Raw genomic sequence first — 10,072 nt, forward strand, 5'->3', positions numbered from 1 at the left:
CCAATTGAGTTCTGACACGGTCTTCCTGGAGATAGCGTCAGATCCCACAGGTTGAGGGCTCTCCCCGCAAGACTGTCCCCTCCTTCCCTCCAGTTACAAGCCCGGGCCTTCGGAACTTCTGACTGACTAGCTTCAAGTTGGAGTTCCTATGAGTCCCTCTTTGGGTTAATTTGCTAGAGTGACTCACAGAACTCAGGGAAACACTTACCTTCACCAGTTTATTACAAAGAAGATTTTAAAAGATACAAATAAACAGCCAGATGACGAGATACACAGGGCCAGCTCTGAAAGGGTCCTGAGTGCAAGAGCTTCTGTCCCTGTGGAGTTGGGGTGTGCCACCCTCCCAGCACACGAATGAGTTCTTGTTCACCTTCCTGTTGGCCTCCAAGTGTTTAGTTCCCCGGAAGCTCTCTGAACTCCCTCGTTTGGGCCTATTATGGAGACTTCATTGGTTGTTCATGGTTGAAGCACAATCGTGGCGAAATGTGATTGGATAGCCAGGCGCGGTGGCTCAGGCCTGTAATCCCAGCACTTTGGGGGGCCGAGGTGGGTGGATTGCTTGAGGTGAGTAGTTTGAAACCGGCCTAACATGGTCAAACCCTGTCTCAACTAAAAATACAAAAATTAGCTGGGCATAGTGGCTGGCGCCTGTGATCCCAGCTACTCGGGAGGCTGAGGCAGGAGAATCGCTTGAACCTGGGAGGCAGAGGTTGTAGTGAGCTGAGACCACTCCACTGCACTGCAGCCCAGCAACAAAGCAAGATTTCGTCAAAAAAAAAATTAAAAAATAAAAATAAATGATTGCACAAAAAGGATATGATCTAAACCCAGCAAGGTCTGTCTGTTCAGTTTAGATTCTTCTTGCTCTCCGTGCAGCATTCCTTCCTCCAGAGTATGCAGCAAGACCGTATCTGGAATGAGGGTCTTAGGACCCACAATCAGATTCGAGTGCTGCCTTGGGACTCTAATGAAAAGAGGGCAGGAGAAGGTCAGAGGGAGTGATTCTGTCACTTGAGGCCTACTTCTGAGTCTTAACAAAAGACTATAACAAGGGCTATGGGAGTTGTGAGGCAGGAACTGTGGATGAAAACATATATACATATTAGGCTGGTGCAAAAGTAATTGCAGTGTTTGAGTTCTGTGAGCTGCACAGTGGCTTGCACCTGTATTCCCAGTGCTTTGGGAGGCCAAGGTGAAAGGCTCACTTGAGGCCAGGAATTCGAGACTAGCCTGGGCAACATAGCGAGACTCCTGTCTCCACAGATAATGAAAAAATTAGCCAGCCATGGTGGTTCGCACCTGTAGTCCTAGCTACTCAGCAGGCTGAGGCAGGGGGACTGCTTGAGTCCAGGAGTTCAAGGTTGCAGTGAGCTATGATTGTGCCATTGCACTTTAGCCTGGGTGATGGCATGACCCTGTCTTTAAAAAAAATCAATTAATTAATTTAATTAATTAATCTTCCAGAAAAATCTTCCAGAAAGTAAGGCAAAAGACAATAATTTGAAAAATAGATGGAAAAGATATGAAAACTTGTAGACCAGCCCAAGGATCCTAAGATAGAGAGAAGGGAAAAAACAGAGTCAAGGATATTATCAAGAAATTGATTCAAGAAAATTTCCCAGCATATAAGTTCTAAATTCTAAATTGAGCATCCATCACAATGGATGAAAAGGAATTCAAATTATTGTGAAAGTCTACAACAGTGGGGAAAAAATAAAAGCCCCTATAAGCTTTTGTGATAAAAATGTCATACAAAACTGAAGAGTCAAAAAAGTACTGGATAACTCAATGGCAACATTGGAAACTAGGAGACAATGGTCCAATGGCATCAAAAGTTTGAGGAAAAATTATTTCCAATGTAGAGTAACACATTCAGCTAGACAATAAAATTCAAAAGTAAATAAAAATATTTTCAGGTGTTCAGAACCTGAGATTTTCCTAACATGCTCACCTCTTAAGAGCTACTAGAGGATTGGCTCCACAAAAATAATGGAATAAACTGAAAATGGAAAGTATGGTGTTCAGGGAACAGGGGAGCCAATATGAGAAAAAGTAAAAAGAATCCACAGGGTGAGAGGGAAAGGAGGCCCCAAAACAAGGGCTGTGCAGTAGGCGCAATGAACAGCTAGACGGAATTGAGCAGGCATGGAGAATGTGGGGAGATTTTCTTCAATAAGTTGCAAATGATAAAATACCTAGAACATATTGAAAATAATTTACTAATCGGGGTGGGGGGAGATTGGGCTTGAAATACTAGAAAATACATAGACAACTAAGCAAGTGAAAAAAAAAAAACTAATTCCAGGAAAGGAATAATCATGGTGATATGGGTTGGCTGTGTCCCCACCCAAATCTCATCTTGAATTGTAGTTCCCATAATCCCCACATACCGTGGGAAGGACCCAGTGGGAGATAACTGAATTACGGGGGTGGTTACCTCCATGGTGTTCTTGTGAGAGTGAGTGGGTTCTCACAAGATCTGATGGTTTTATAAGGGTTTCCCCCCTTTTGCTTGGCACTTCTTGCTGCCGCCATGTGAAGAAGGACATATTTGCTTCCCCTTCCACCATGATTGTGAGTTTCCTGAGACCTCCCCAGCTCTGTGGAACTGTGAGTCAATTAAAACTCTTTCTTTTATAAATTATCCAGCCTCAGGTATGTCTATAACAGCATGATAACAGACTAATACACATAGTATATTACAGTTTCCTATTCTGTGCAGATAAGGAATCTTAGTATATATACTACATATTCTCCTGTGAGTTGCATTTTCATAATACTGAAAATACTGAATACGGAACTAGCCAAGGTTACAATATATCTATATGGAGAAAAGTATGTGTGCATATGTGTGGTGGGGGTGGCAAAAGAAGCTAAATTCTCAGCTTCCATGATGAGTTATCAAAACATAATACCTAAAGCTAACCAAGAAATAACAATAAAAACATGTTATTGAGGGATATAGAGCCATAAAATAAAATAATCAGCTGAAGGAATTGAACCTTGAACAAGCCAAGCAACACATATAAAAATGAACTTTAAAAAATAACAATGGGCCGGGTGCAGTGGCTCACACCTGTAATCCCAGCACTTTGGGAGGCTGAGGCAGGTGGATCACGAGGTCAAGAGATCGAGACCATCCTGGCCAAAATGGTGAAACCCCGTCTCTACTAAAAACACAAAAATTAGCCGGGCATGGTGGCAAGTGCCTGTAGTCCCAGCTACTCGGGAACCTGAGGCAGGAGAATCACTTGAACCCAGGAGGCGGAGGTTGCAGTGAGCCGAGATTGCACCACTGCACTCCAGCCTGGTGACAGAGTGAGACTCCGTCTCAAAACAAAAACAAACAAAAAAAAACTACACAGCAATGAAATCAGCCAGCCAGGAGATGAATTTTTTAAAATTGTGGGCCAGGTGTGGTGGCTCACGCCTGTAATCCCATCACTTTGGGAGGCAAAGGCGGGTGGATCATCTGAGATCAGGAGTTTGAGACCAGTCTGACCAACATGGAGAAACCCCGTCTTTACTAAAAATACAAAATTAGCTGGGCATGGTGGTGCATGCCTGTAATCCCAGCTACTCGGGAGGCTGAGGCAGGAGAATGATTTGAACCCAGGAGGAGGAGGTTGCAGTGAGCCAAGATCACGCCGCTGCACTCCAGCCTGGGCGACAGAGTAAGACTCTGTCTCAAAAAAAAAAAAAAAAAAAAAAAAAAAAAAGTGTTTAAAAAAGAAACATCCTAGGAACACTAGAGGGCATTGGAAAATAAGAAATAAATACATATTTAAAAGAGAAACCTCTTGAGGTTTAGCAGTTTCTTCTATTTTACTTCAATTTCTTACCTTCTATTAAATTCAAGTAAAATTGCATGTAATACCTTTTATTTTAAGTGGCTTATTGCATGATAAGCCAATAAGCATTTTATAAAATTCTTTCTATCTACCTTTCCTCTATGCATCTATATATTTCAATTCACCAATCCCTCTGTCCATCAAGAAGTTCTAGATGTGATGCTCATCTAGTGTTGCTAAACATTACTTCTAAATTACAGTGATATCATAAAATTCTCTTTTGTATTTATCTGTGTTGCTTAAATTTTTACAAGTATGTTTCTTTTCAGTAAAGTCAAAGCCATTCTATTTTAAAATATTAAGAGATTTCAAGCTCACAAAAGGTCACAAGAGTATGTTAAAACAATACAAGAGTGTTCTAAACAACGTCATACTGAACAGGCAAAAACTGGAAGCATTCCACCTGAGAACTGGAACAAGGCAAGGATGCCCACTCTCATCACTCCTATTTCAAGTAGTACTAGAAGTGCTAGCCAGAGCAATAAGGCAAGAGAAAGATAAAAGGCATTCAAATAGGAAAAGAAGTCGAACCATCTCTCTTTATGGAAAATGTGATCCTATAGCTAGAAAATCCTGAAGATTCTGCCAAAAGGCTCCTGGAACTGACAAAAACTTCAGTAAAGTTTCAGGATACAAAATCAATGTACAAAATAAATAGCATTTCTCTATACCAGTCACGTTCAAGCTGAGAGCCAGAGGAAGAATGCAATCCCATTTAAAATAGCCACAGGCACAAAATAAAATACATAGGGACACATCTAACCAAGGAGGTGAAAGATCTCTCCAAGGAGAACTAGAAAACACCACTGAAAGATGTAAAACATGGCATAAACAAATGGAAAAACACTTCATTTCTAATGAATTGGAAGAATTAGTATCATTAAAATAGCTGTATTGCCCAAAGAAATCTACAAATTCAACACTATTCCTATCAAACTACCAACATCTTTTTGCAGAACTAGAAAAAACTATTCTAAAATTCACAAGGAACCAAAAAAAGGCCCCAAACAACCATAGCAATCCTAAGCAAAAAGAACAAAGCTGGGGACATCACATTACCCATATTCAAACTACACTGTAAGGATTAGGTAAACAAAACAGCATGGTACTGGTACAAAAACAGACACATAGACCAATTGAACAGCACAGAAAACCTAGAAATAAAGCCACAACCATTGGATTTTCAATAAAGCTGACCAAAATAAGCAATGGGGAAAGGACTTCCTATTTAATAAATGGTGCTGGGATAGTGGGCTAGCTACATGCAGAATGAAACTGGACCCCTACGTTTTACCATATACAAAAATTAACTCAAGATAGATTAAGATTTCAATGTAAGACCTCAAACTATAAGAATCCCAGCAAAAAACATAGGAAACACCATTCTAGACATCAGCCTTGGGAAAGAATTTATGATGACTAAGTCTTCAAAAGCAATTGCAACAGAAACAAAAACTGACAGGTGGAACCTAATTAAACTAAAGAGCTTCTGCAGAGCAAAAGAAACTATCAACAGAGTAAACAGACAACCTACCGAATGGGACAAAATATTCACAAACTATGCATCCAACAAAGGTGTAATATCCAGAATCTATAAGGAGCTTAAACAATTGAACAAACAAAAAACAAATAAACCCATTTAAAAATGTGCAAAAGACGTGAACAGACGTTTCTCAAAAGAAGACACACAAGTGGCCAACAAACATGAAAAATGCTCCACATCACTAATCATCAGAGAAATTCAAATCAAAACCACAATGAGATACCATCTCATGCCAGTCAGTATGGCCATTATTAAAAAGTCAAGGTCAAGTTCAGTGGCTCACACCTGTATCCCCAGCACTTTGGGAGGCCAAGGCAGGTAGATCACAAGGTCAAGAGATCGAGGCCATCCTGGCCAACATGGTGAAACCCTGTCTCTACTAAAAATATAAAAATTAGCTGGGTGTGGTGGCACGCAGCTGTAGTCCCAGCTACTTGGGAGGCTGAGGCAGGAGAATCACTTGAAGCTGGGAGGCACAGGTTGCAGTGAGCCAAGATCGTGCCACTGTACTCCAGCCTGGCGACACAGAGACTCCGTCTCAAAAAAAAAAAAAAAGAAAGTCAAAAAACGACCTGGCGCAGTGGCTCACGCCTGTAATCCTAGCACTTCAGGAGGCCAAGGTGGGTGGATTTCCTGAGCTCAGGTGTTTGAGACCAGCCTGGGCGACATGGCGAAACCCTGTCTCTACTAAAAATACAAAAAATTAGCCAGGCATAGTGGCACATGCCTGTAGTCCCAGCTACTTGGGAGGCTGAGGCACAAGAATTGCTTGAACCAGGGAGGTTACAGTGAGCTCAGATCGTGCCACTGCACTCCAGCCTGGGCAACAGAGCGAGACTCTATCTACACAAACACACACACACACACGCACACACACACACACACAAAGTCAAAAAACAACAGATGCTTGGCAAGGCTGCAAAGAAAAGGGAACACATATACATTGCTGGTGGGAATGTAAATTAGTTCAGCCAGTGTAGAAAGCAGTTTGGAGATTTCTCAAAGAACTCGGAACTACCAATCAGCCGAGCAATCTCATTAAGGTATATATCCAAAAGAAAACAAATCTGTCTACCAAACAGACACATGCACTTGCATGTTCTTTGCAGGACTACTCACAATAGCAAAGACACAGAATCAACCTAGGTGCCCATCAATAGTGACTTGGATAAAGAAAATGTGGTACATATACATCATGGAATACCATGCAGCCATAAAAAAGAATGAAATCATATCCTTTTCAGCGACATGGATGCAGCTGGAGGCCATTATTCTAAGGGAATTAATGCAGGAACAGAAAACCAAATACCATGTTTTCACTTATAAGTGGGAGCTAAACACTGGGTACTTACCGATATAAAGATGGCACAATGGAAACTGAGGACTTCTTGGGGGGAGGGCGGGCAAGGGGCAAGGGGCAAGAGTTGAACAACTGTTGGGTTATATGTTCAGTACCTGGGTGATGGACTCATTTGCACCCCAGACCTCAGCATCATGCAATATACCTAGGTAATCTGCACATGTAGCCCCTGAATCTAAAAAAAGTTAAAGAAAAAAAAAGGAGTGCTCTAAAAATCACGTGAATTTGGAAAAAAATAAATACAGGTTTAGCCATTTTCGAATATTAGTTTGATTTAACAAAAAAATGATGAATTCAAATATATGTGTATAACTGTAGGTAAGAAGCAATAAGCCAAAATAATAACTGTGGTTGTCTCTGGGAAATGAGATTTTGATTTTTTCTATATCTTTTTGTGCCTTTGTAAATTTCCACAATGGGCACATATCATTTAGATAATCATAAAAACAGTATTCATTATATAAAAAATTAATGAATAGATTAGTTAAGTACAGATAGAGAGTTATGTACTAGGTTAACAACTTTGCCTGCTAGACTTTACAACTGCTTGTTTAACAATGGAACACAGTAATCAAAGAATACCCGGAAAGCTTAGGGTGGGAATGCTTTTAGACACTATTGAATACACCCACACTTTTACACCTGCAGTTTTACAAGCTCAAATGAGAGAACCTATCATGTTAATAAAAATAAAAATATTGGAAGGAGCCCCCTTCCAAGAGAGGGGGTGGGTGCCATAGTGACAGGCTGGTGCTGAGGCTCTTTCCCTGCAGTCCTGCTGAGGAAGCGTGTGTCCCTGGCGCTTCCTTCTTCTCTTCAGGAGGAGAACTTGGGATGTGGTAATGCCAGCCATACTTCTCAGAGCTGTGGCCAGATCTCACCGTATATTATCAAAAGCACATCAGTGCAGAAGAATTGGTCATCTAATGTTAAAACCACTTAAGGAATTTGAAAATACCACATGCAGCACACTGACAATATGTCAAAACTTGGATTTGTTCCTTCCTGATAAAACAGCTGGTGGTTTGAATAAATCTCAGATCCTCGAAATGAACCAAAAAAAAAAAAAAAAAAAAAAAGATCAAATACTAGCATGCTCTCTCCATTAAATGCTGCTTGTTGCCAAGATGAAAAATCACACCTTCCAACCAGGAAATCCTTTGGTACTCACAGGAGAGTGACCCACAAACCAAATCTATTGGGTTCTAAATGGTTTATTAAAATATTAAAGAGGCATTTCTTATCTATATCAATGGAAACATTTCTTCCAAAACAAGACTTTCCACAGATCAAGAGACCACTGAAAGCATCCAGGACCAGGCAGCCATCCAGGACCAACCTTCCCGTTCTGTCTGTGAACGAAGTAAAGTGGGGGTGGCCATGGCTCTTGTGCTTAGTGATCATTGCCCACGCTAAACCAGTGTGCATTTGCACCCCAGCCTTACCACCAACATAAGAGAAATGGCAGTCAACTCAGACTTCTTCAAGATCTTTGAAGCATAATAAATATTCAAAGGGATTCAAAATCTTAATTTTTAAGAATTAATGATACATATAAAAACAAAATACAGGAAATAAAACATGAAAATATAGTTTATAAAAGATTTAGTTATTGGTCTAAGGAAACTGAAAAAGAGGACTAGTATTAAGTCCAGTCTAAGAATGGAACTGTAAAAAAACAACACAAAACCCATTAGAAAAAAAACAAACTAGAAATTCTTCATCAAATTAAAAAAAATCGTAACTCTGCAGACAGATAAGCCTTTATTAGCCTGTGGCAACTGTGCATGGGGAGGTGAAATGACACACTAGGATAGACTCCAAAAGCAGCAGGGGAAGAGGGCCTTGCTTTTTTATCCTCTTAAGGTTTAAGGGGGTATTTTTTATTCATCTGTAAGGGGTTTATGGGAATTTTTCTGCTACAATTTGCATTTCTCCTTTAATAACAATTTAAGGGTCAAAATCAAGCCCTTGGTAACCTTTGTATCTTGCATAATACCTAGAACTGTGCCTTGTACTTAAATGTTTATTAAATTGGAAAGGATCGGAAAGAGGCAAGAGGATCTTTAATGTCGATAGTCATCAACATTAAAGATATTTTAAACTTGATGAAGACTTCTGAATCTACCAGAAAACAGGTTAGAATGTCTGTCTTCAAGTCTTGATTCTGAAACGTAACCCCTGAGCCTGTTTAATTTTGGCTGTGTTTTTATTATGGTGTAGCTGACACCCCTTAGAAAGGTATACATACCTTTACTCATCCTCAGATCCTGAAGCTAGGAATTAACAAATGGTTTTTGTGTTGGATTCTGGAATGGTTTCAATTCTTGTATGGTTTCTGTGAACCCAGGATGTGAAGGATGGAAGCGTTGTGCAAGTATTGTTCCCCCTTTCCTTTCACTGGAGCTTTGGGGTAACCTGGGAAATTCAGTATTTAAGTGTCTGAGATGACATTAAGTGTAAAAACCTGAATTCATGGCAGATCCAAAAAAGAGAAAGCTCAACTCATTTTGTTCTTTTGTTACAGCTAGCAGCACAGTGCATCAGGTTTCTTAGGAAGGAGCTGATACAGCCAGAGAATTCCCTAGGCTCTGTTTCTTTGGGCCATCCTTAGACTTGGAAGCAATTTTCCTAAATACCATTTCTTATTTTTCTTTAGGATTTTTTTTTTCTACTTCCTTCCAGGAAAGGATTTGAAGAAATTTTCAACATTCAACATAGTTTCAAATGAGATAATAAATACTGTCACATATTAGTCAAAGCAAATAGTTGACATGAACAGAGAAATAAACGTTATAAAGTACCTGAAATGAATAATCTAGTTGAACGTTTTGTTTTGAGAGGCCCAGTAATTAAAAGAGGAAATCGTCCTGGGATTTATTGTTTGCTGTTTATTGTTGTGGGGGAGGGCAGAGTAAAAACATAAAAATATCTTAAGAGAAATAAATTTTTCCGGCGCTGAAATTAAGGAGTCAGTTATTTCATGGGTCCTGTTATAGAAGACATTATATAACACGACAGACAATGACTTCAGTTGGAGTTTGGCAAAAAGAAGCCTATGCTGTCTTTCTGAAAGCACAGGAAAATAATAGAAAATCATATGTTTCTGGCTGGGTGGTGGCTCACGCCTGTAATCCCAACACTTTGGGAGGCGAGGCAGATTACTTGAGGTCAGGAGTTCAAGACCAGCCTGGCCAACATGGTGAAACCCCATCTCTACAAAAATACAAAAATTAGCCAGGCGTGGTGGTGGTGTGTGCCTGTAATCCCAGCTGTTTGGGAGGCTGAGGCAGGAGAATCTCTTGAACCCAGGAGGCA

General features: G+C 40.2%; 1 pseudogene; it reads left to right on the top strand.

Annotated features, from left to right (window-relative positions):
- The first annotated feature begins 7,596 nt into the window (after positions 1-7,596).
- Positions 7,597-8,210, top strand: LOC129043481 (required for meiotic nuclear division protein 1 homolog; annotated as a pseudogene).
- Positions 8,211-10,072: the final 1,862 nt, after the last annotated feature.

The sequence above is a fragment of the Pongo pygmaeus genome, chromosome 13, assembly GCF_028885625.2.
Source record: "Pongo pygmaeus isolate AG05252 chromosome 13, NHGRI_mPonPyg2-v2.0_pri, whole genome shotgun sequence".
In the NCBI taxonomy this organism is placed as follows: Eukaryota; Metazoa; Chordata; class Mammalia; order Primates; family Hominidae; genus Pongo; species Pongo pygmaeus.